Below are 27,006 nucleotides of genomic sequence, written 5' to 3'. Positions count from 1 at the left end.
AATTGTGCAATTACACCCTGTTGTTTTTTATTTAGAAGCTTTGTCATGCTGTTAGATTTGATTATATTTCCAAGTTTTCCTTCGATACCCCTCAATTCAACTTCCTTTCCTTCCCAAAAAAATTTCAAGAAAAATTCCTGAAAATTAAAAGCTATCGTACCCAAAGATTGTAGCCATTGGACTCCTAGTAAAACATCAGCACCAACCATTAGAATGGAAAGAATTGGGATATTCAATACATATTCTCCCATGGATAGCTTGATATTATGGCAATTTCTAGAGAAATTTATGGTTCCTCCACTTGCAACCATCACATGACACTCTGATGCTGGATATAAGAAGCAATTCAATTCCTTGGCTATCTTACAATCAATAAAATTATGGGTACTGCCCAAATCAATCAACACTCTTACCTTTTTCTTCCTGATATGTCCTTCTATCTTGATAGTTTGAGGAGTGGTAGTTTCTTCCAATGCATTACAAGATATGGTCAGATTGATTTCTTGAGACTCGATGTGATCTTTCAATTCTTGAACATTTTTCTTCTTGATATGTCCTTCTATATTGATAGTTTGAGGAGTGGTAATTCTGTCCAATGCATTACAAGATATGGTCGGATTCATTTCTTCTTTCTCGATGTGATCTTTCACTTCTTGAACCTTTTTCTTCTTGATAGGTCCCTCTATCTTCGGAGTTTTAGGAGTGGTAATTCTTTCCAATGCTTTACAAGATATGGTCGTATTTGTTATAGAAATTTTTGGGCACTGCAACCCCAATCATAAATTTCCATAAACCAAGGGCTCTTAGGTCCCTAAGAGTGTTGTTCCAACCCCTAAAAGAACAAGGTTAGCTGATTACATCATCTCCCAGAAGTTCTCCATGAAAAACTACTCAGAACTGGTCAAAATTGGACCATCTCACCTGCTCCATGGTCAAAGTGCGCTGCATCCCACCTAAATGCACACGGGAGGTGCGATGCATACTGAAAAGCCCTTCTATGGGGTGCGATGGGCGAGAGTGGACAAATGGCAGGGTCAATCTGTGAGGTGGAGGATCATGGAAGCTTCCAGAAACTTCTCTTGTGACACTTGCCTCTCTGCATTCGCCCAGGGATGAGTAAGAGATCATCAATCTCCGAGTGGAATCAAGAACTATCAGAGAGAGGACACTAATCAAATCTCAAAAGATAACTCACCCCCCTTGCAAACATCTATATATGGATCCCTCATCCCAGAGATCCAGAGGTTGGAATTTTGTATCTTGTAGGGAAGTGCTGTTAGTTTCTTGGTGTAACATCATAGTGTTGGGTGATCTAAGCTTTTCATGAGGTGAAGAAGGGCTTTCTTGCTGAGAGGATGACACTGGGTCAGAACAATTGGTTGTAATCCTTTTTGCTATTCTTGATTATTAATAAATCTATTCAATTTTTCCTCCACATTCTTGTATGATTGATGATATATGCATTTGTGTGGTCAATATATATCTGGTCCTATATTGTTTATGTTAGTAGATCTATGTTCTTGGATAGTGTTATGCTGCTTTGATTCTACAGGTGCTCTCTAAAGCTGGGTAGACGAGGAAGCAAGTGGCAAAGGTCTATCAGAAGGGAGAGGAATCAAGCAAGGAACCAAGCGCAAGACAGAGGTTGGTCTCCTTCTTTCCCCTCTTATCTATTTCTCATAAAGGAAAACGAAAGTGGTTTTAGTTTGTTTGTTTCTAAGGTAGCTACCAGCTTTAGTGGGACTAACAGCTCTGCATAGACACTAGATTTCCCGATAACAAAATGGCGACTCCACTCACCTTTGTTTATTTCGGTAGACATCGCCGAGGAAGTGTTTTGTCTGAAGTATGGATAGAACCGTCTTTGGTAACCCGGAAATTTTTCGCTATACCCAGGGGCATGCAAACCTTTTGGCGTGCAAGCGAAGAGCGACCATTTATTTTTTAAATTTGTAGGTCCTCTAACCCTTTAAACTCATAGGATTGGTCGTTTCCTAACTTGCATAAAGAAAGGATGCGGGGCAAAGCTTTGAAAAAATTCCATTTTAAATGAGACATCCTTATTATATGACTGGATCGAGCAGTTTTAACGTGGAATTCATGCTCATTAAAAAATAAACATAAGAAATGAGCAAATGTTCCCCCAGAGTTTAAGCTCATTAAAAAATGAACCAATTTCCGGTAAATAACCATTGTGAATGTATTATCATCAGCCTTTGAAGCCTTGGTTGTGTTCTCATCATCACCTCCACTCTATTTTGGCCGATCATTCACCTCCATTTGATTGTTTACCCTTTTGAGGAACAACTGCGAAGAGTGATCCTGTTAGCCATCCTTGTGACACTGTCATGATTGGAGAATTCCAAACCTTACCTGGAATTAGCTGCTACCCAAATTTATCACTCGTTCCTCAAAAAACGAGTCTCCTTTAAGCTCTTTTCAACTAACTCGTAAAATATGAAAATATTGCTGAGTAATTGGCCTCTCCAGCTCATTAAAGTTACCGGAAGTGCTATCCCTCCTTCAGATTTAAATCTTTTTGGATTTGAGGGATTATTACACAAAAAGATCGAGTGCTTGTTTTTTTCGGCTTGTTAAAAGTACCGAAAATTCATCCCTTTTGTATTGTTTTATACTTTTTCAGACTCAAGGGATTATATGATGAAAAAGGATTATTGGAGTTTTCTTTATGTCCCTTTTCAGACTCTCTAAAATTGAAAAGGACCGAGTTATCTTTGTCGTTAAACTCTTTAAAATCGAATAGCGACAAACTTGTCCATACAGACAAGAACAAGTTTCACTATCGCTAGGCTCGTTAAAACATAGCGATGGGTTTTCCCGAAGGGCAAATTATAGAACAAGCATATGTTATCCTCCTCAAGCTTGACAAAAATAAAGAGGTACTGGTCAGCAATGACTGGGGAAAAATTGGGAAGAAAACTTGAAGAAACTTTATTGGTAGCAAGTCGCTCTTGAACATGACACTTTCACTCCGCATCCGAGTCGAGTTGGGTTGTTCTGTTCACTGGTCATATCACCATGGGTCCATCACACCATCCATATTTGGGGTTAACGCTACCAATCCATCATGTCAGTGTCGCCGATATGTTCAAGAGAAGTCGCTCAGAGAATTCACCTGTGTCTCATCCACTGCAATAACTTTATGCTCCATCCTTTCATGACTGCCACCCTAAATATTATGTCGTCAAATCGTTTTCACCTCCATTAAAATCACTTGCTCCATTCCGTGTCATTGATGTGGGATTCACTAAGGCCCTCCTATGACGGATCGCTTCTTGTCGACATCAGCTTATTATCCAGGAAGTCGATCTAGGAACAACCCTTTCAGTACTTTGAAGTTTGCATGCCTCAATGGCAAGTTTCTCACTTCCGGCGACAGGTTTACATCAATGGCCTTCGACTGAAAGATTTTGCGTGGTGTTCGACGCCAAGCCCCTTATTCACACCACGTGAATTGTACTGTAGTACCTTGAGGGTCATCATCATTATCGGTGATTCCTCTCGCGCTTGTTAACAGCTTACATCAGTGGCTGGTAATCAGGTGATGTCTTTCCATGTTCGACTCCAGAACATCTCTCACATGGATCGACTTGTACTTTGAGTGAAGATCGAAGGAGATTGAAGACCCCAAATCTAGTTTCATCCATCCGGGCTGCGATATATATTCAGGAAAATAAAGACATCAAATGTGCATCATTGCTGCATAGATAATCATCCAACCTAAGGGATGATGGCTCTACCAGAATCATCAGTCTGCACACAGACAATTGTCTTTCTTATGTACATGAAAATGAATTTATAAAGCTAAGCATGGGAATGCCCACCTCAGCTAGATCATGAAAAATATTATGAAGATAATTTATTGCATTTTATCTTATTACAGGTCGCCTTCCAGCTTGAAAAAACTTCGGATCCTCATGATAAATCATTTCACTCGACATCAAAAAAGATTAACGACCTCATGCTTTAGGGGGCAACTATTGTAGACATTTTTGGGCACTGCAACCCCAATCATAAATGTCCATAAACCAAGGGCTATTAAGTCCCTAAAAGTGTTGTTCCAACGCCTAAAAGAACAAGGTCAGCTGATTACATCATCTCCCAGAAGTTCTCCATGAAAAACTACTCAGAACTAGTCAAAATTGGACCATCTCACCTGCTCGACGGTCAAAGTGCGCTGCATCCCACCTAAATGCACACGGGAGGTGCGATGCATACTGAAAATCCCTTCTATGGGGTGCGATGGGCGAGAGTGGACAAATGGTAGGGTCAATCTGTGAGGTGGAGGATCATGGAATCTTCCAGAAACTTCTCCTGTGACACTTACCTCTCTGCATTCGCCCAAGGATGAGTAAGAGATCATCAACCTCCAAGTGGAATCAAGAACTATCAGAGAGAGGACACTAATCAAATCTCAAAAGCTGACTCACCCTCCTTGCAAACATCTATATATGGATCCCTCATCCCAGAGATCTAGAGGCTGGAATTTTGTATCTTGTAAGGAAGTGCTGCTGGTTTCTTGGTGTAACATCATAGTGTTGGGTGATATAAGCTTTTCATGAGGTGAAGAAGGGCTTTCTTGCTGAGAGGACGACGCTGGGTCAGAACAATTGGTTGTAATCCTCTTTGCTATTCTTGATTATTAATAAAGCTAGTCAAGTTTTCCTCCACATTCTTGTATGGTTGATGATATATGCATTTGTGTGGTCAATATATATCTGGTCCTATATTGTTTATGTTAGTAGATCTATGTTCTTGGATAGTGTTATGCTGCTTTGATTCTACAGGTGCTCTTTGAAGCTGGGTAGACGAGGAAGCAAGTGGCAAAGGTCTATCAGAAGGGAGAGGAATCAAGCAAGGAACCAAGCGCAAGACAGAGGTCGGTCTCCTTCTTTCCCCTCTTATCTACTTCTCATAAAGGAAAATGAAAGTGGTTTTAGTCTGTTTGTTTCTAAGGTAGCTACCAACCTTAGTGGGACTAGCAGCTCTGCATAGACACTAGATTTCCCAATAGAAAAATGGCGCCTCCACAGTTTTGCAGTGCATTTGCCATAACCGGATCATGTAAAGCAAGCATGTTCTCTTCTTCATGCTCGCGTTCTCACCATGTAACAGGCATTTTTCTCCAATGAATATCTGAAACAAACAAGAGAAGAGTCAGGATCCTGATTTGGTGAAAAACAGGCAAAAATTTTCATGAAAAACTGTTCATAAATTTCCCTCTTTGCGCCCATCGCACCCCCAGCAGTGTTCTAGGTGGGATGCATGCTGACTGTCTGATGGCCAAGCCAGCATGCATCACACCTTTCGATATATAGGAGGTGCGATGGAGCCAGGGCAAGTTTTTCAAACCCCAGAGGCTTAGAAAAACCAAAAAACATGCTCAGAATTCAAAAAGGAAAGGATGAAACTGAAGAGCTCAGGTTTAGCTCCTACCTGGTCCAGACAGCGCCGAGAATCGTCCACAGAATCTCTCGGAATCAGCTAGTGAAAATCAAGGGGGAAAAGCACCTCCAAAGCTCCAACAAACCAAAGTTCAAATGAAATGGTAAAATGAGAGGTAAAAAACCACTTTTAAATTACTTTTCACGTAATTCAAGTAAAATATTTGTGTTTTGACTCATTTTTCAAGCATATATTATTCGTTTCTAACTAGTTTGATGAAGCAATTGAAGAGGTAGTGCAACCTTTGAAGGAACAAAAGTTGTCAATGGTAAAATCAAGATAATCAATGGCCATTATATCGAGCAGTTTTAACGCAGAATTCAAGATCGTTAAAAAATAAACATAAGCAATGAGCAAATGTTCCCCCAGAGTTTAAGCTCATTAAAAAATGAACCAATTTCCGGTAAATAACCATCGTGAATGCATTATCATCAGCCTTTTAAGCCTTGGTCGTGTTCTCATCATCACCTCCACTCTGTATTGGCTGATCATTCACCTCCATTTGATTGTTTACCCTTTTTGAGGAACCGCTGCGAAGAGTGATCTTGTTAGCCATCCTTGTGACACTGCCGTGATTGGAAAATTCCAAACCTTACCTGGAATTAACTGCTACCCAAATTTATCACTCGTTCCTCAAAAAACGAGTCTCCTTTAAGCTCTTTTCAACTGACTCATAAAATATGAAAAGATTGCCGAGTAATTGGCCTCTCCAGCTCGTTAAAGTGACCGGAAGTGCTATCCCTCCTTTAGATTTTAATCTTTTTGGACTTGAGGGATTATTACACAAAAAGATCGAGTGCTTGTTTTGTTCGGCTCGTTAAAAGTACCGAAAATTCATCCCTTTTGTATTATTTTATACTTTTTCGGACTCAAGGGATTATATGACAAAAAATGATTATTGGAGTTTTCTTTACGTCCCTTTTCAGACTCTCTAAAATTGAAAAGGACCAAGTTATCTTTGTCGTTAAACTCGTTAAAACCGAATAGCGACAAACTTGTCCATACAGACAAGAACGAGTTTCACTATCGCTAGGCTCGTTAAAACATAGCGATGGGTTTGCCCGAAGGGAAAATTATAGAAAAAGCATATGTTATCCTCCTCAAGCTTGACAAAAATAAAGAGGTACTGGTCAGCAATCACTGGGGAAAAATTGGGAAGGAAACTTGAAGAAACTTTATTGGTAGCAAGTCGCTCTTGAACATGACACTTTCACTCCGCATCCGAGTCGGGTTGGGTTGTTCCGTTCACTGGTCATATCACCATGGGTCCATCACACCATCCATATTTTGGGTTAACACTACCAATCCATCATGTCAGTGTCGCCGATATGTTCAAGAGAAGTCGCTCAGAGAATTCACCTGTGTCTCATCCACTGCAATACATTTATGCTCCATCCTTTCATGACTGCCACCCTGAACCTTATGTCGTCAGATCATTTTCACCTCCATTAAAATCATTTGCTCTATTTTGTTTCATTGATGTGGGATTCACTAAGGCCCTCCTATGATGGATCGCTTCTTGTCAACATCAGCTCATTATCCAGGAAGTCGATCTAGGAACAACCCTTTCAGTACTTTGAAGCTTGCATGCCTCAATGGCAAGTTTCTCACTTCCGGCGACAGGTTTACATCAATGGCCTTCGACCGAAATATTTTGCGTGGTGTTCGACGCCAAGTCCCTTATTCACACCACGTGAATTGTACTGTAGTACCTTGAGGGTCATCATCATTATCGGTGATTTCTCTCGCACCTGTTAACAACTTACATCATTGGCTAGTAATCAAGCGATGTCTTTCCATGTTCAACTCCAGAACATCTCTCACATGGATCGACTTGTACTTTGAGTGAAGATCGAATGAGATTGAAGACCCCGGATCTAGTTTCATCCATCTAGGCTGCGATATATATTCAAGAAAATAAAGACATCAAATGTACATCATTACTGCACAGATAATCATCCAATCCAAGGGATGATGGCTCTACCAGAATCATCAGTCAGCACTCGGACGATTGTCTGTCTTATGTACATGAAAATGAATTTATAAAGCTGAGCATGGGAATGCCCTCCTCAGCTAGATCATGAAAATATTATGAAGATAATGTATTGTATTGTATCTTATTACAAGTCGCCTTCCAGCTTGAAAAAACTTCGGATCCTCATGATAAAGCATTTCACCCGACATCAAAAGATTAACGACCTCATGCTTTAGGGGGCAACTGTTATAGACATTTTTGGGCACTGCAACTCCAATCATAAATGTCCATAAACCAAGGGCTCTTAAGTCCCTAAGAGTGTTGTTCCAACCCCTAAAAGAACAAGGTCAGCTGATTACATCATCTCCCAGAAGTTCTCCATGAAAAACTACTCAGAACTGGTCAAAATTGGACCATCTCACTTGCTCCATGGTCAAAGTGTGCTGCATCCCACCTAAATGCACACGGGAGGTGCGATGCATACTGAAAATCCCTTCTATGGGGTGCGATGGGCGAGAGTGGACAAATGGCAGGGTCAATCTGTGAGGTGGAGGATCATGGAATCTTCCAGAAACTTCTCCTGTGACACTTGCCTCTCTGCATTCGCCTAGGGATGAGTAAGAGATCATCAATCTCCAAGTGGAATCAAGAACTATCAGAGAGAGGACACTAATCAAATCTCAAAATCTGACTCACCCCCCTTGCAAACATCTATATATGGATCCCTCATCCCAGAGATCCAGAGGCTGGAATTTTGTATCTTGTAAGGAAGTGCTACTGGTTTCTTGGTGTAACATCATAGTGTTGGGTGATCTAAGCTTTTCATGAGGTGAAGAAGGGCTTTCTTGCTGAGAGGATGACGCTGGGTCAGAACAATTGGTTGTAATCCTCTTTGTATTCTTGATTATTAATAAAGCTATTCAAGTTTTCCTCCAGATTCTTGTATGATTGATGATATATGCATTTGCATGGTCAATATATATCTGGTCCTATATTGTTTATGTTAGTAGATCTATGTTCTTGGATAGTGTTATGCTACTTTGATTCTACAGGTGCTCTCTGAAGCTGGATAGACGAGGAAGCAAGTGGCAAAGGTCTATCAGAAGGGAGAGGAATCAAGCAAGGAACCAAGCGCAAGACAGAGGTTGGTCTCTTTCTTTCCCCTCTTATCTACTTCTCATAAAGGAAAACGAAAGTGGTTTTAGTTTGTTTGTTTCTAAGGTAGCTACCAGCCTTAGTGGGACTAGCAGCTCTGCATAGACACTAGATTTCCCGATAACAGTATTCATTTCTTCTTTCTCTGGGGTTGGTTCCTGGTGTATATACTATTCTTTTGACATTTCTTGATCCTTTTCTTCCTCTCCACAATCAATGTAAAATAATTTCTTCTCATCACACTTATGAACTTTAATGTATTTATTATCACAATTATAACAAAGCCCTTTTTCTCTTTTTTCTTTCAATTGTTGTGGTGTAACCCTTGTAGGTTGTAGAAGGCTATGAGAAACAACACTTCCATCTTTATAGTTGTGAGGGGTAGACTTCCTTGTTGCCATAATTTTTCTTTCCACTTTGTAACAATTCCCTTTTTCTCTTTTTTCTTCCAATTGTTGTGGTGTTGCTCTAAAGAAGGTGTCACTCTTTGTATCCTCATAATGTGATATCATTTCCTCTGTGAAAATTGACCACGTAACAAGTAGTTTACAAGAATAAAGCCCTTTATACCATAAAAATTGATCCGGTTCTAAATATGAAGATGCAATACATACCTTTTGTAATAGTGGTACACCATGTATATCAAAATATTGCTCCATCTGTAGTATCCAATTTACTGGATCCTTTCCATCAAACTTCCTCATATCGCCTTTTCTTGATTTCAGGAGATTGATCTTGAAATGACTGTAACTCTGTACTTTAAAATCTCAAAGTTCTGAAATTGTCTCTTGCAGTAACCCTTTGAGTCCTCTTTCTAACCTCGCAAGTCTCATAAGAATTTGATTCTCCAAGAAAGAGTTATGCCCAATCTCCTAAGATGACCTAATTATATAATGTTTATGTAGAGTGAACTTGTACGACGTGCCAAATGTCATTGTTTCAACCTTCGGATCTAAAAACTATGCACAAAAAACTACGGTCCGTCCTCTTTCTGTAACTTCTTACAAAATTTCAATTTGTTGCTCAGAGAGAAAGTTATGACGATTTTCCCAAGGTCACCTATTTAGGATGTAATTCGAGAGTCTGCAAAACCCTAATGTCCTCAGATCATATATCCGAAAATATAGCGATAAAAGATCTGAAATTTGGACCCGAGATTCAGAGAGATATCTTCTCAAATGGGTTTTGTTTTAGCTTTTGAAACTTTGTAGCAAAAAGGTTACAGTGAAAATACCACAATGACCTATTTTAGATGAAATTCAGGATCTTCCAAAAACCCTAACTTCCTCATATCATATGTCTCAAAATATAGCGAGACAAGATCTAAAATTCGGATGCACAGCTCAGCAAGATTTATTCTCAAATGGGTTTTTTTTTTTAGCTTCTGAAACGTCGCAGAAAAAAATTTATAGCGAAAATACCACAATGACCTGTTTGGAGCAGCGAAACCTAGAATCCAAAGCTCTAATACCAAATGTTATCAAACCAGCTCACAAAAAGATAGAAAAGATATATGAACGCCTTAGAAATCAGCCTCTTCAAGGGGGAAACCTCCTTTACCTTACACAAATTAACAATTCTTGGATGATACAAATGACAAGACCTCCTTTATATATATAGGAGTCTAAGGGGTGATAATATAATCAGAGCCAACATAACAATAATAATGTAAGGGCACAATAATAACAATAGTGGGCTTATATGGGGTACAATAATAACAATATGGGAACTACATGGGCACAACAATATAATAAAGGGGTTGTACTAATAACAATAAGGGGTTACACTAGTAGTATAGGGACCTAATAGGTAATCATACGTATTGCAGGCTTGAGAAATATCCTTAAAGAAATGATGAAAATAATGGATAGAAGCATATGGTAAGGTATGAAACCATCAATTAACAAGATCTTCAAGGGAGAGGAAGAAATCCACACAAGAAAAATCATCATCATTGATTTCGTAATATTCACAAAATTTAAGAAAATTAGAAATGAGCTTTGTTATGGATGTTCCATCCTCACCATCAAACTTCAATTGAAAAAAGTGATAAAGATGCTCATCAGGGATTAAAATTTTACCAGGTGAAAGGTAATAAAAACACCCTGAGAGCATGATTTCAATATGAGCCATTTAAGATAAGAGATATGGAACAAACTCAATGTGCACAACTTATCATCTTCCCTCCTTCTAGAGCCATTCGGTGACGGTACTGGAAAACTGTCAACCAAGCGGTTTCCCCCAATATGAAGTCCCAATTATAACTCACACCATTTGGAATATGAGCCCCATCTAGAGTATCGACATGGTTTCCATATATTCTTATAGATTTTCCTTGGCTTTAGTTGTCAGCAATAGAAAGAAGTGTGTATGTCCCTTTGTAAAAATTAACTATGTGTGCATGATGAATGTTCGGTTGCAGGTGTATCCAAGTTCTTCTACTACAGAGGGAGGAAAGGTGAGCCTCTAAGAGAGAGGTAATAGTACCACACTAGCAGAGGCACATGCAAGAAATAAATAATTGCCTAACATCAATAAGTATAGTCCACATAGATGCGGTGATTTTTACAACCATTACAACACATTCTCAATATGATAAGCACTAAAATAACCGAAATAGTTAAACTACTTTAGTGCAGGTGAAACAAAACATGAATCATAAACATTTACAAAATATTCTTACAAATATTCACAATCCATGCATTAAAACGTGTTGGCCATGAGGCTTCAAGTATTTAGTAAAACTCCCAAGGTACATGTATACAACGAACATCACTAGCTCCAATAGTGGAGCACTGGAGCCATGACTTGCTCCCCAAAAGTATTGACTTTGTTTGTTAGGTCCCTATACTACTAGTTTAACCCTTATTGTTATTAGTACAATCCACTTATTATATTGTTGTGCCCATGTAGTCCCCATATTGTTATTATTTTGCCCTTACATTATTATTTCTATGTCGGCTCTGATTATATTATGACCCCTTAGACTCCTATATATAAAAAGGAGGTCTTATCATTTGTACCATCCAAGAATTGTTCATTTGTGTAATGTAAAGGAGGTTTCCCCCTCGAAGAGGCTGAATTCTAAGGCGTTGACCTATCTTTTCTATCTTTTGTGAGCTGGTTTCATAACATTTGGTATCAGAGCTTTGGATTCTAGGGTTTCGCTACTCCAAACAGGTTATCATGGCACTTTCGCTATAAATTTTTTTATGCGAAGTTTTAGAAGCTAAAAAAAATCCATTTTATCTGAAATCGTTCTGAACTTTGGGTCCGAATTTCAAAGCTTGTCTCACTACATTTTTGGAGATATGATCTGAGAAAGTTAGGGTTTTTGCAAAGTCCCTAATTACATTCCAAACAGGTGACCTGGGGAAAATTGTCATAACTTTTGTTTTGAGCATCAAATTGAAATTTCGTAAGAAGCTTTAGAAATAGGATGGCCTATAGTTTTTTGTATATCGGTTTTAGTTACTAAGCTCGAAACAGTGACACGTGGCACTTCGTACAAGTTAGCTCTACTGAACTAGTGTATAATCAGGTCACCGTGGGATATTTAGCATAACTCTTCCTTTGAGAATCCAATCTTGATCAGACTTGCAGGGTTAGAAATAGGACTTAAAGGGCTACTATAGGACAAGATTTTAGATATTCAAGATCTGCAGTTACAAAAATACAACAGATTCAGTATCAAGCTCTTACAAAGTAAAAAAAATGGTGTGTAGTTTTTTTTTTTTTTTTAATTATTATTTTTTTTTAAATTTTGAATAAGATTGGTTCAAAAAATTATTTTGAAGGAATTCAAAGGGAATGGTGAAGAATTATTAGCATTAATTGATGCCCCAAAGAAAGAAAATGGAAACACCTAGTAAGAAACCTGAAAGCTCTATCATGGCTCAGGAAGAAGAGGAAGAAATGCAACATGATATATCAAAATTACAAGACCAAGTACAACAAATTTCACTCTCACAAAAGGTAACTGAAGCCAAGATGAATGGCGTGGAGGCTAATGTTAATGGCGTGCAAGTTAAGATGGATGGCATGGAAGCTAAGACGAATGGAATGGATGCTAAGATGAATGGCATGGACGCTAAGATGGAAGAATTGAAGATAAATGTGAATAAGTCGCTACAAGAAATGGTTACTAATGATGAAAGGGTAGTTGATCAAACTTGCAAGGTTGGAAATAGGACTTAAAGGGCTACTATAGGATGAGATTTTAGATATTCAAGATCTGCAGTTACAAAGATACAACAGATTCAGTATCAAGCTCTTACAAAGCAAAAAAATGGTGTGTAGTTTTTTTTTTTTTTGAATAAGATTGGTTCGAAAAATTATTTTAAAGGAATTCAAAGGGAATAGTGAAGAATTATTAGCATTAATTGATTCCCCGAAGAAAGAAACTGGAAACACCTAGTAAGAAACCTGAAAGCTCTATCATGGCTCAGGAAGAAGAGGAAGAAATGCAACATGATATATCAAAATTACAAGACCAAGTACAACAAATTTCACTCTCACAAAAGGTAACTGAAGCCAAGATGAATGGCGTGGAAGCTAATGTTAATGGCGTGCAAGTTAAGATGGATGGCATGGAAGTTAAGACGAATGGAATGGATGCTAAGATGAATGACATGGACGCTAAGATGGAAGAATTGAAGATAAATGTGAATAAGTCGCTACAAGAAATGGTTACTAATGATGAAGGGGTAGTAAAGGAAACTCATGATGAGAAAAAAATAAATGTTAATCACGATTTCATAGACTCTAATGTTGGATTGAAGACCCACCATGTTCCAAAAATCGATATGAGGAAGTTTGATGGAAAGGATCCCGGAACATGGATAGTACGGATGGAGCAATTTTTTGATCTCCATAATGTGCAAAACACACAAAATTTACATATTGTAACTTTATATTTGGAACCAAATTACTTTGTATAGTACTCGTAAACAAATTGTTACTTGGGCACTTTTTACGGAAAAATGATAGCACATTATGAGGATACAAAAAGCAACACCTTTTTTAGCCAATTGATAAATGCCAAACAAAAGGGTTCAATGATGGAGCACATTGAGGACTTCCAAAAATTGAAAATAAGGATAAAAATATTCCAAAGGAGCATAGCTTGATGTGTTCATAGGGACTTTAAAGGATAATATCCAACATGAGGTTCGCCTTTGGGAACCTGATTCATTGGATAAGGCATTTAGGTTAGCAAGAAAAATTGAAAGAAAAATTATGGCAACTAGGAATCCTACCACTCACAACTATAAAGATGGAAGTGTTGTTGCCCCTAGCCTTCCACAACCTACAAGGTTGACACCACAACAATTGGAAGAAAAAAGAGAAAAAGGGCTTTGTTACAATTATGATGGCAAATACACTAAAGGTCATAAGTGTGTTGAGAAGAAATTATTCTACGTAGAATGTGAAGAGGAGGAAGAAAAGGAATAATAAATGTCAAAAGAAGAGGATATACTCCAAGAACAAACCCTAGATAAAGAAGAAATGAATCCAACCATATCTTGTAATGCATTGGCTGCAATTACCCCTCCTCAAACTATCAAGATAGAAAGACATATCAAGAAGAAAAAGGTAATAGTGTTGATTGATTTGGGAAGTACACATAATTTTATTCATTGTAAGATACCCAAGGAATTGAATTGCTTCCTATATCCATCACCAGAGTGTCAAGTGATGGTAGCAAGTAGAGGAACCATTTGCTCTGGAAAGTGCCATAATATCAAGCTATCCATGGGAGAATATGTATTGAATAGCCCAATGCTTTCCATTCCAATGAGTGGTGTTGATGTTGTACTAAGAGTCCAATGGCTACAATCCTTAGGTACAAAAGTTTTTAATTTTCAAGAACTTTTCATGGAATTTTGTGCGAAAGGAAAGGAAGTTGAATTAAGGGGTATTGTAGGTAAATCGGGAAATATAATCAACACTAACAGTATGAAAAATATTCTAAAGAAGGAACAACGAGGCGTAATTGCAGAATTATGTTCGCTAGAGGTTCCCACAACAAAATCATCTATTTATCCATATCTCCAAAAAGTCTTGGACAATCATTCCAAGGTATTTGAGACTCCCAAAGTCTTCCCACCTATTCGTGATCATGATCATGATATTCATTTTATTCGGGGAAGTGTCCCTCCAAACATTAGGCCGTATAGATATCCCTATGCCCAAAAGAGTGAAATTGAACATATGGTTGCAAAAATGCTAGAGGCTGGTATAATTCAACCTAGTCAAAGTTCTTTCTCTACTCCAGTAGTATTGGTACACAAGAAGGATGGATCATGGCGCATGTGTTTGGATTATAAGGAGCTCAACAAGCTCACTATTAAAGATAAATTTCCCATTCCTGTCATTGATGAATTATTATATGAATTGCATGGATCAATTTACTTCACCAAGTTGGATCTTCGTTCAGGATATCATCAAATCAGAATGAAGACTGAAGAAATTCCAAAAACAACATTTAGAACTCATGAGGGTCATTAGGAATTTTTGGTCATGACTTTTGGCCTTACCAATGCACCTTCTACGTTTCAAGTTTTGATGAATTCCATTTTAAAACCCTTCCTTATAAAATTTGTGTTAGTATTTTTTGATGATATACTAATCTACAGCAAGTCTTGGAAGGATCATGTTCAACACATTGACAGGGTGCTCAAACTATTGGAGGAGAAACAATTATATGCAAAAATGTTTCTTTGGAGTACATGAGGTGGAATATCTGGGTCATATTGTATCTCATGAAGGTGTTAAGGTAGACCCTAGAAAATTAAAGCCATTAAGGAATGGAAAATCCCCACATCCATAAAGCATCTGCGAGGATTTCTCATTTTGACAGGGTATTATCGCAACTTTGTTAAGAATTATGGGAGAATGGAGATACCTCTAACAACATTATTGAAGAAAGATGCATTTTCATGGACTCCAGAAGTAATAAAGGCCTTCAAACATCTTAAAGAGGCAATGTGCTAGGCACTGGTCTTAGCTACGTCGAACTTAACAAAAACATTTATTGTAGAATTTCATGCTTCAGGAAATGGAATTGGTGTTGTTTTAATGCAAGATGAAATACCCATTGCTTTCAAAAGTCGTCTAATGAAAGGAAAGTATTTACACAAAGCTATTTATGAGAAGGAAATGTTGGCAATACTACATGCACTTAAGAAATGGCGACCCTACCTAATGGGAAGACACTTCAAGGTAAAAATGGATCATGATAGTCTTAAATACTTTTTATAACAAAAATTATCCTCTTAAGAGAAAAAACAATGGGTCACAAAAATGTTGGGTTATGACTTTGAAATCACCTACAAAAAAAGGATGCAAAATGTTGTGGCAGATGCACTCTCAAGAAAGGATGAGGATGTGGAAGCATTTTTTAATGCTATTTCTAGTATCCAACCAGATTAGATAATTGAAACAAGGGATGAATGGAAGAAGGATGAAGAAGTGTGGCCACTCCTTCAAAAGTTGTAGAATATCCCAGTTCAAACAATATTGCTAGAACTTGATGAGGAAGGAAAAATCATATTGGAACCTGGAGCAGTCACAGAAACAAAAACCCAGAAGCTACGAAATCAATCAATTTCATAGTATCTCATCAAGTGGAAGAACTTAACTATTGAAGATTCCACATGGGAGGACAAGAATTTTATACAGAAGCATCAAGAACTACTCAAGCGTTGAGGACAACTCCTTTTGGAGAGGGGCATGTTAGGTCCCTATACTACTAGTGTAACCCCTTATTGTTATTAGTACAACCCCCTTATTATATTGTTGTGCCAATGTAGTCCCCATATTGTTATTATTGTGCCCCATAGAAGTCCACTATTGTTATTATTGTGCCCTTACATTATTATTGTTATGTCAGCTCTAATTATATTTTGACCTCTTAGACTCCTATATATAGAAAGCAAGTCTTGTCATTTGTATCATCAAAGAATTGTTCATTTGTGTAATGTAAAGGAGGTTTCCCCCTCAAAGAGGCTGAATTCTAAGGTGTTGATCTATCTTTCCTATATTTTGTGAGTTGGTTTCATAACATTGTCTCTCTGATGCCTTATGTGAGAATCCAAGGTGAAAAGTTCTTAGGATGAACAATGAGGGTGTATATATAACAAATGGGGTGATCCTTCACCTCCCTTATGACTCTTGGACTACCCTCATCACTGTTTGACTTGTCATGACTTTTCGACTTCCTACATAGATGACTCTTGGACTTCCACCTTTCATTACATTTTCCAATATAGAATTACATAATCCATGAATTATGTGGCGCATGATGACTCATGACATGACATGAAATTGATTACATGGAATGCATGATGACATAGAAATGTCAAGTCACTTTTTGCTGCTACTTTCTTCGTGTCTTCTTCTTCCTCCTCCTTATGAGTTGAAGATAAGGAGTCTTTAATGTGGTCTTAATCTTCCTTCTTTTTTATAATCTAGTGTTGCTTCATCTTATTACTTGATGATTATATTATCTCATAAACTCCTTAGGTGTCTTCTAGCATGGTCTCCTTCTCCATCTCCCTCATCATCATCCTGACATGACATAATAGAATACTTACAACTGCAATTCACCCATGACAAGACAACATCATTCAGATAAATCCCTAGCCTAAGATGCTTCATGAAATCACTTGTTAGGGTTGGAATTGGTGTCTGGTTGAATGAATGACTCAAGGATTATGCAGTTCCAAAGCCCAAGTTTATTGACTGAGGCTTGAGACTGTGTCATCCACAGTTTGACATTGCGAGAGTCAAAGGATTGCAAGGTTGATGGAATCAAGGAATCAGGCTAGAGGCTTGATCCTTGAGGTTGTGCAATGCGTAGTTATGGAAGCCTGGGCAGAGGGATTGAACAGTTGAGGGATTCAAGGGATTAAGCTGAAGGCTTGAGGCTTGATACAACACATTGCACAGTTTGGAAGGCCTAGGCTGAGTGAATGCATAGTTGAGGAACCCAATAGGTCAAGATTGAGGCTTGAAGTTTCCCAATGCGCAGTTCAAATAGGAGAACATGCTAGGAGATTGGACAGTTGAGGGGTTCGAGGTCTCAAGCTTGAGGCTTGAGGCTTGAATTTTCCTAATTCACAGTTCTGGAGGGAGAGAGGAAAAGTGATTGTGCAATTGTGCAATTCAAGAGATTAAGGTTGAGGCTTGATGCTTGAGACTGCGCAGTGCATAGGGAGGGCTAGCTAGAGGTAAGGATTGTGTAGTTCATGAGCTCAGGGGCTGTGATTGAGCATTAAGATTGTGAAGTGTGCAATTATGGGATGCATAAATTGTGCATTACATAGTTCCAAGAGGAAAGGCTTGTTCTTGAGGACTCAAACTATGTAGTGCATAATCCAGCAGGGCTCAATGAGGCTGAGAGGCCTGCTTGGGAGTTTTCCCATCTTTGACTAAGTGTTGAATTAATGAGATGAAGTTGAACAAGAAAAAGACTTGAGCACGACCACAAACTTCGATAACTTGATGACCCAACGCAGGACAATTAGAACAAATGAAGAGAATAATTTCCTTCATGCGAAAACATTGCAACAACTCACTCCAAGTGTGACACTAAAGATACACTCTACAAAGACAATGACGACACTTTTGCGACAATGCTTGAAACTTTGGAAATTAGTAAGATACATGTTTAGATGATGAGAAAAATTCATTATCGCAAAGATTACCCCTTGAAAAACACTAGAACTATATTTTATACAATGTGCGACACTTACCATGCTAAAAGATGACATTTTCTATATAAGAAGGAAAAGTATGGATGACACTTGCAATATGTGAATGACAATGAAAGTGAAACATGTGAGAGTGAAGATAACATGAAAGCAGTAATCATTAAAGTGAAAGAAAGAAGAAACGACAGTCAAAAATATGAAAATGACACTTGCGAAAGTAAAGGTGTGCAAAATGGACAGTTTGAAAATCTCACTGAAATAGAAGTACAAACGTAGCCAAAAGTGAGGGATTGTCAATGATAATGCACATTGACTATCGACATGGGTTGGAAATTACATAAGAACTGTATTGATGGATTGTTCTATGTTTGTTCAATCTTGTGTAAAAGAATGTGCTCATGATCTTATTGTGAATTGAGCATGTGTGAGCAAGTGACTTCGACTGATCAAGCACTCACCACGGAACGACTGATCGCAAGATCCACAGTAGCCTCCAAAATTCAAGTGTAAGTAAAATTTTGGAGGGTGTTTCTTGCAGCGGCAACACTTTCTTAAGGGCGAGCATGAGTGAAGTAGTGAGAAAGGTCAAAAAGGATATGAAAATTGAGGACAAGGCTTTTATTTTATTTTTAGAGGACATTGGTATTGAAAGTGGGGACTTGTTAGTTATCTCAATATTGGTCAATACGAAGACTCAATTTACATTCTATCAATGCATTTTGTGGTTCTATGTATTTGAATTTTTTTTTTAAATGTTGTAGTCCATGTATCTTTTATTTTCCAAAAATTCAATGAATATTTCGTGAAAATTCCTCATTTTTTAAGCCATCATCTATTTGTGCTACTTTTAAGAAGGTTTTCTGCTATATTTTACGATATAATTTGTTCGAATTCTGATAAGCATGTTTTCTAATCATAACTCTGATTTGAAAACTCTCCACATTCTCAGTGACCCAAAGATTTTTCACGGTGCCTAATCCATATATGCAATCTAAAACCCATTTTAAACGACAACAAAAACAATATTTGAGTAAAAACATTTTAGTAAATTCCAACAAAAAAAAATCCAAAATGTACCGGATATTTTTATAAATTGTCTATTTCTTTCAATGTAGCTCCTTCGATTTCGTGGGTAAGAAATGTTTATTTGAAACATTTATTTTTGTCGAGTATTAAATCGTTATCACTATCTTAGTTTTGTCGAATCTCGTGTTTTTCATGGGAAGAAATAATCTCCTCATCCTTTTTATTAAATCTTGGAGGGTGAGAGAAAAATATATTTTGCGGGTACACGTAATGACGAACGTACATTAGTATTGTCTTCGTCTGTGACTGATTATAATCTATGTATAATGCCGCGTGCATTACAATTAAGGTTAGAATTTGACAAGAAAATTATTCATTTTCTTCGTCATGAAGTGATTTGCTCGTTAAATACAGTTTAAAAAATGATCGTTAAAGTTAAATACAAAAAAATTACAATATCATCATGATTATGACTTGCACCTATAAAAACGGGTGAAGAAACTTTGGAAAATGTTAAATTTGTAAGGCAAATTTCTTTTAAATTTCCAACCCTGATATTTAAAATATGCATTGGAATATAGATATATGAGTGTGGCATTTAATACAATGCTATCACATGTGTTTATATATTTCCCTTTTTTAATGGTGGGAAATATATAAATCTGTTTGTTATATTCTATGGAATTAAAATGTATTCTATAAAAGTATTTCTCATTCACGTCTTTTTTTACGATTAATCACGTTTTTTTTACGATTACTTTTTATGGTTTTGTATTGTACAACAATTTTTAGTTAGGGAAAGAAACAAAATTTATCATATATTTTTTATTTCATAAAATATTTATAAGTTTTTCTTTTTTGATAATTAATAATTTAATCATTAATTATAGTTGTTAATTTTTAAAATATATTATTTTAATAAAATATATTAATATTAAAATTAAGCAATGTTTCTTCTTCATAATAATAATTAAATATAAAAAATAATAAATTTCACTTTCATATCAAGAATAGCAATATTTGTATGTAATAATTAAGGAGTATTAATAAGATTTTGGAAGTGGGATTTGATAAACTAATTGCTTAAATTCATTAATTTTTTTTGTTGTTTCATTAATTTTGTTGTTGTTGTTGTCGCTATCTAAATGATCACTAAAATTATGAAAATCAATTTTTTCATTAAAAGTACCATATCATATTTATTGTGAGTATAGTTATTAGAATAACAAAATTGTGAAAACCAACTTAAATGTTAATAGTTATTATGCTGTAAGTTATATTATTTTTTATTTTGATCAAAAGTTTTTTTAATTATTTGAAAATTTTAAACAGAATCTATAAAGTTTATGAAAGTTTTGAGAAAAATTAATATTTTGAAAATTAAAAAATAGTTTTATTTTTTTAAATATAAATCATTTTTTCTAATTAATTGATGACTATTTTTATGTGGTTTTAAATTATTTCATGAGATATAAAACTTATATTAAAAAATAAAAAATCTAAAAAAAATCTATTTGCCAAGTGTAATAATAATATTGTTATTGCAGTGTTTACACAACATAATGTCATGTGGATAGTTGTCCACCATAATTTAAGTAAGAATTTGCATAAAAATTGGATAGGAACGAAATGTAAATAAATACACTTACCCAACTGCCCACCATTATTTATGTTACTTTAGGAGTAAAAATGTAAATGTGCAAATTTAATTATACAATTTTACTTAATATCAATAAGAAATTAGTGAAAAATATTAATAATAAATTAAAATATTTGTCAATTCAAACAAAAAATAATTATGTATATAAAACAACTGAATTTTTAATATTTATATTTTTCATCGTTGAAAGCATTTGTCTATATGCAATTTTTTAGTTCTTTATTGTTTTTACTTTAATTTAACTATCAATTACTTTTTGTAGAAGAGGCATGTACTAAGCAACAACACTGCATATTACACTTATTATTTAATATGCATTTTTTATTTCCAAATTTCTTAATGGAACAAACTTCTTTTTTATATTTTTGTTTCCTTATGCACTAAAATGTAGAGAGCAACATTTTTTCAATGTGGCTACATAATATTGGCTTACTTTGCATGGGTTAGATACGTTCACTTGCAACATGCAAGGGCAGATTTGTATAATTCTTATATTTTTTTCGAGAAAAAAATATATATTTATATTTTTGAGACTAGTTTAATTTCTAGGGTGTAATTTGAAAAAACCAAGTATTCAAATCCAACCTATGGATGTTCAATCTTGATTTTACCATGATATAAATTTTGAATAAATGTTTATTTAAGTACTATCATATTATGTTATTTTTTCATTGTGAATTAAGTATTCTGTATTCCTTAAAAAGAAGGAGTGCATATTAATTCAGTGAATTCTAACTTGGTAGATCACTCAAAATACTAGATAATACCTAAAATTTCAGTTTTTTCAAAGGAGTAGAAGATAAACTTTTGCTTGTAGTTTCAAAAACCAAAAAAGACAATCTAGAAGCAAGACCATTTTGGCCTTTGTTAAACTAAGAAATACAAAATGGAAACATAGAGAGATAAGGACGAGAAACAAAGAGACAACTAAGAGGAATTATCCGAAATTGTAGCTTCAAATATTATGGGTTTCTTATTTCTACTCAAAGAGAAAACTAATTCATGGGGGTGCCCATATGTTTCTCAATGTGACCAATCCTATGATCCATAGTTAGCAATTGTCATTACATTTGATGTAAAGAGAGGAGAATTCCCTCTCTACTCTCATTTTTGTCCACTAATACCTAACCAAGAGAGAAAACTAATTCACGGGGGTGCCCATATGTTTCTCAATGTGACCAATCCTATGATCCATAGTTAGCAATTGTCATTACATGTGATGTAAAGAGAGGAGAATTCCCTCTCTACTCTCATTTTTGTCCACTAATACCTAACCAAGAAGGAACTTGAGGTGCCAATAAATGTCCACCTTATATGTATTGATCGTAATGTCCAAAAGTGTGTCTGGCATAAGGAAACTAGTCACTACTTCAATTAATACTTTATCACTCAACCTGAGAAAGTTCCACTTGAACAAGCCTGGAGTGTGGTTCGAGGGGTAGCCTCATTCATCACAAGATTCGAAGGAGTTGACACTAGAGACCATAAATAGAGAGCCTCAATATAGATAAAGGAATCACAAACTAGAAGGAGACTGTGTCCCTATCTTTTACTTGTGACACTAACTAACACCAAACTAATGTTAATAAATAAATTAACAGAACACAATGAGAGAGTGTAAGTCAACCTAAAGTAACTACCACCAAGATTATCTACACTTAGAGAACTAGACTAGACAAGATGGGCCTACCTATTCAACCTCAAACTAAACAAGATTCTTCCCAAGTTTATCCAAGAACCAAAAGGATACACCATAAATTGCTAAAGGATTTAGAGCCGACAGTGTAAGGGAAACAATAGAAACTTTCTTATTTTTCCCACTAGCCTCCCCCAAGCTAGAGCTGAAAAAATTGAAATCAAAATAACAACCTATCAATTTGCATTGGAGGAAAAATCATCTCCCACATGGAGAGAATAAATAGAAAACCTTTGTCATGATCATTGGAATTTCAAGTTATGCTTAAACATGCAATTTTAGTAAAACATGCATGTTTAAATATTTCTAGTTACAAATTAAGTGTCACTTAGGATTGGATACAAATAGAAATTAAGGAGTTTAGGTCCAAATTTTGGACTTGTTAGGGATATATTGATGAAGTGATTGTTTGTACAAGATTTATCACATAAAAAGTAAACAAAAGAAACATGTTTTGATAGCTTGGATGTGAGTTACTCTTAAAACCTTGAAATTGAATGAGATTTGTGTAAATTTGAAGTAGATATATTAGGCAATAACAATACAAAAGTTTAGAGTCAAACATATAATATAATCATGTTTACCTCAAGGTTAGGATTACCTAGGAAAGAAGACCAAAATTTAGTTCTTTAAAAGTGAGACCCCAATTTTAGAATTTGTTTTCATTTGTTTTAAACAAATATAATTTTTAGATGGGAGATGTGAATTGGTGTCTATAAACATAAAAACTTATTGTTCAACAAGTAAAATTGTAACTGGGAATCATGCACATAGAGAACATGTGGTGTCAACATAGGATACCCTTGTATATTCATGTTTGTAATGAGTAGTATTGTATTTTTTATGTTCCAAAATAGTTAAAATATTTTAATAAACTAGGGTATACACAATGTACATCAAATGTGAGATTGAAGAAAAACTTTAAATGATATAATAAGGATGAATTATACAATAGCTCTGTATAGATTAGAAAAAACTCCAAATATCCTAATACATTCATATTTTTTATCACATGTTTATATCTTCAAGTGAATACATGACAACTCTCGCTGTCTCATTGAAAATGTGGGCCCTTCATTAGGCCAAACATTATAACATATAATTAACCCATCACATATGTATTTAACCCTATATATTCCCACCTTGGATCATATTATAATACCCTTCTTTGAAAATATTTATCCTCAAACATTTTTTTCAAGGATTTTACATGTGATAAAATTAAGTGATAGGATTTTCTTATATTAATTCTCTATTAGTGCCACCAATTATGATCCATCCATCCAAATTTAATTATTTTTACTCTCAATCTTTAATAATTGGTTGTTCCATGATTTTAGTTTCTTTGATTCCACGTATTTTTGTCATAACTTCTCCATTTTCTTGTATTTGTTGGTGTTTGATAATATTAGGTTGAATAATGATTTTGTGATGCCATGCTCCATGACTACTAATTATCATCACATATTCTTCCTTCATTATATTGATTTTGATCTTCTTGTTTTCTTTCAAAACTTCTTGGTAATGAGGCTCTCGATATGGTTTCATTGTTGATGGTTTTCCTTGATTCTACATACCCATATCATTAGTCTCATTTTTAGAGATAATGACCTAGTTTATCCTTTTTTCGTAGTCTTTGATTACACTATCATGTTAAATAATGCTATCACATTTAACATGTGCATATTTGAACTATAACCTTCCAAATGAGTAATTATAGCATTTTCTGAACATGTTGAGGAGATATACTTAAGTACGTATAGTAAAAATTTGAGATTTTGGTTTACTATAATTTTTCAATTTAAAGGATCTACAGGTTAAAGCTTTTGAATAATACTAAAACTATTCTAAAACTTATGTTCTTAATAAAATAACCATACCTATTTCTAACATGATCCAAATTGTATGTCTCTTGTTTCATTGAAAAGAAGAGTGATTGTAGCATTTTAGGTAACAATTTTAGAATTAGATTTGATATATTAGACATGTGGCATGTTTTATAAATTCACTTTGAAACCAAATGTTATGTTCCAGACACTTAATATATCATAATAAATAAGAGTAAGCATAATGTAGACCAAATATGAATATGGAACACAAATCCAAAATATCTAATAGAGATAAGTTAGAAAATAACTCCCTATAGAATTAAAAAAATCTCCAAATGCCCCAATGCACTCGTATATCCAAATCACATGTTCATATATTCATAATTATTACATATATTAGAGGCTACATATATATAACTATTCACTCATTGTACGAGTAGTCCTTTTATTAGGGAAACCAATATAACATATAATTGTTTAGGTTAGCCATTAAACCAAAACCCACAAGCATTAGTAAACTTCCAAACCCTTACCATTAACTGGAGTGGATGGTTAGTCCCATTTTTCTAGGGTGGTAGTTAGCCCACATGATTTATTTTGAGAGGTGCGATGGTTAGTCCAACAATAATTATCCTATAATCTGTGTACATTTAACCTCATATATATCTCGTTAGGTTCTATTAGTATTAGATGGATTGACATCATGATCATAGAAAAATAATTAAGGTAAAAGTTCATATGAGCTCCGAATCACAAGATAACAAAATCAAAATAACTAAGAGGTCACATCATTCAAACGTATCTATTCATAAAGGCCCATATAGTGAGAACCCAAACCAAGACTTCATATAAGATCCATTTTCCAACTTTTACTGAGCATGGCTACATACAATTTCTAAGAAAAGGCCACATGCACTCAAATTTTGTAGTTGATAATGTTAAAAGAAAAATGTCGGGAAAGTCTCCTAGAATCCCAAGTACATCTATTTCAATATATTGCATAGATTTAAATGTTCATAAAGAAAATATTCTTTTACTAAGTTGTTTTCTACATTAATCCCAATGTAGTGCAGTAATTTTAGTGTTTGTTTAGTGAATAAATTTGTTTTATGTGGGCTTATTTTAGTTTTTATATAGTGGATAAAGTATATGTAAGAAAATAATTTAATCACCATTTTGTAATTATTGATTAGATAAAATTGGAGGGAAAATGGTTATACCTTATAGAGGAATTTACTTGTGAGGTAATGAATAACTAATGAATTAGATGGTCCAATATCATGAACATATACAATGGATTAAGGATGGGTGCAAGTTAATTATGGTATCTCATGATGTGTTAGTGGCAAATAAAGCTCATACAAAATTAATATGTTAACTTGGAGGGATAATTTGAGATACATCTACAATTAATTTAAGTATGGTGTAAAAATATGAAATGTGGAAAAATAAATCGTCCTTTTGAATATATAATTTTTATTTAATAGGAATTATGTATAAACATGTTAATTTTGAATTTTCCTAATAGTAATATGCTATTTTTCATGAAACATATAATATATATGTTTTTGTTAGTGCTAATTTTGAGTATCTGAATGATGGAAATTTTCTAAAAATATATGTAGAATTGTAGAGAACATATTGCTCTTTTGCACAAATATTTTCTCCAAATTCATAATTATTATCTTAGATATATTTTAAATGATGAAAGTAATCATATCCTCAAAATTACAAGGCCTTCAATGTTAGGTCCCTATAATACTAGTGTAACACCTTTATTTTTATTGTTGTGTCCCATAAAAGCACACTATTGTTATTGTTGAGCCATTACAATACTATTGTTATGTAGGTTATATTTATTTTAACCATTTATACAAATCTTGTATATGCCAAGGAGGTCTCGTCATTTTGAATCATCCAAGAATTATTCAATTTTTTTCAAAAGGAAGTGTCCCCCTCTAAGTGGCATATTATCAAGGCATTGATTTATTACTTCTTATGTTTTTGTGTTATTTTTATCTAAGTACATAACATTTGGCGTCAGAGCTATGGATCCTAGGGTTTTGCTGCTTCAAACAGGTCATCTTTGATTTCTTTTATAAATTTAGTTTTGTGAAGCTTTAGAAGGTGAAACTTTGACCACATGGGTTTGAAATCTCAATGAAAACCATTTCAAAATTTCAGACCTTGGTTCGCTATATTTTCGAAGATATGGTCTAAGGAAAGTAGGGTTTCTAAATGCTCCTAAATTTTGTCGCAAACAAGTGTCCCATGTAAAATCATCATAGCTTTATCTTCAAGGATCAGAATTAAATTATGTAAAAATTTGCTACAAAAGAGTGGACTATAGTATTGTGTGTATGATTTTCAAGGTTGAAGGTTAAAAATAGTGACACATGGAATCTGTGCAAGTTAGATTTTGGCCTCCCAAGGTCTCTATGATTTTTTAATTTGTACATAGAGATACAAGTGACCTTAGGAGG

Source organism: Pinus tabuliformis, chromosome 3_1 (assembly GCF_031772625.1).
Source record: "Pinus tabuliformis cultivar Carrire ecotype Pingquan chromosome 3_1, CPIR1, whole genome shotgun sequence".
NCBI lineage: Eukaryota > Viridiplantae > Streptophyta > Pinopsida > Pinales > Pinaceae > Pinus > Pinus tabuliformis.
Note: the sequence above shows the minus strand (reverse complement) of the source record.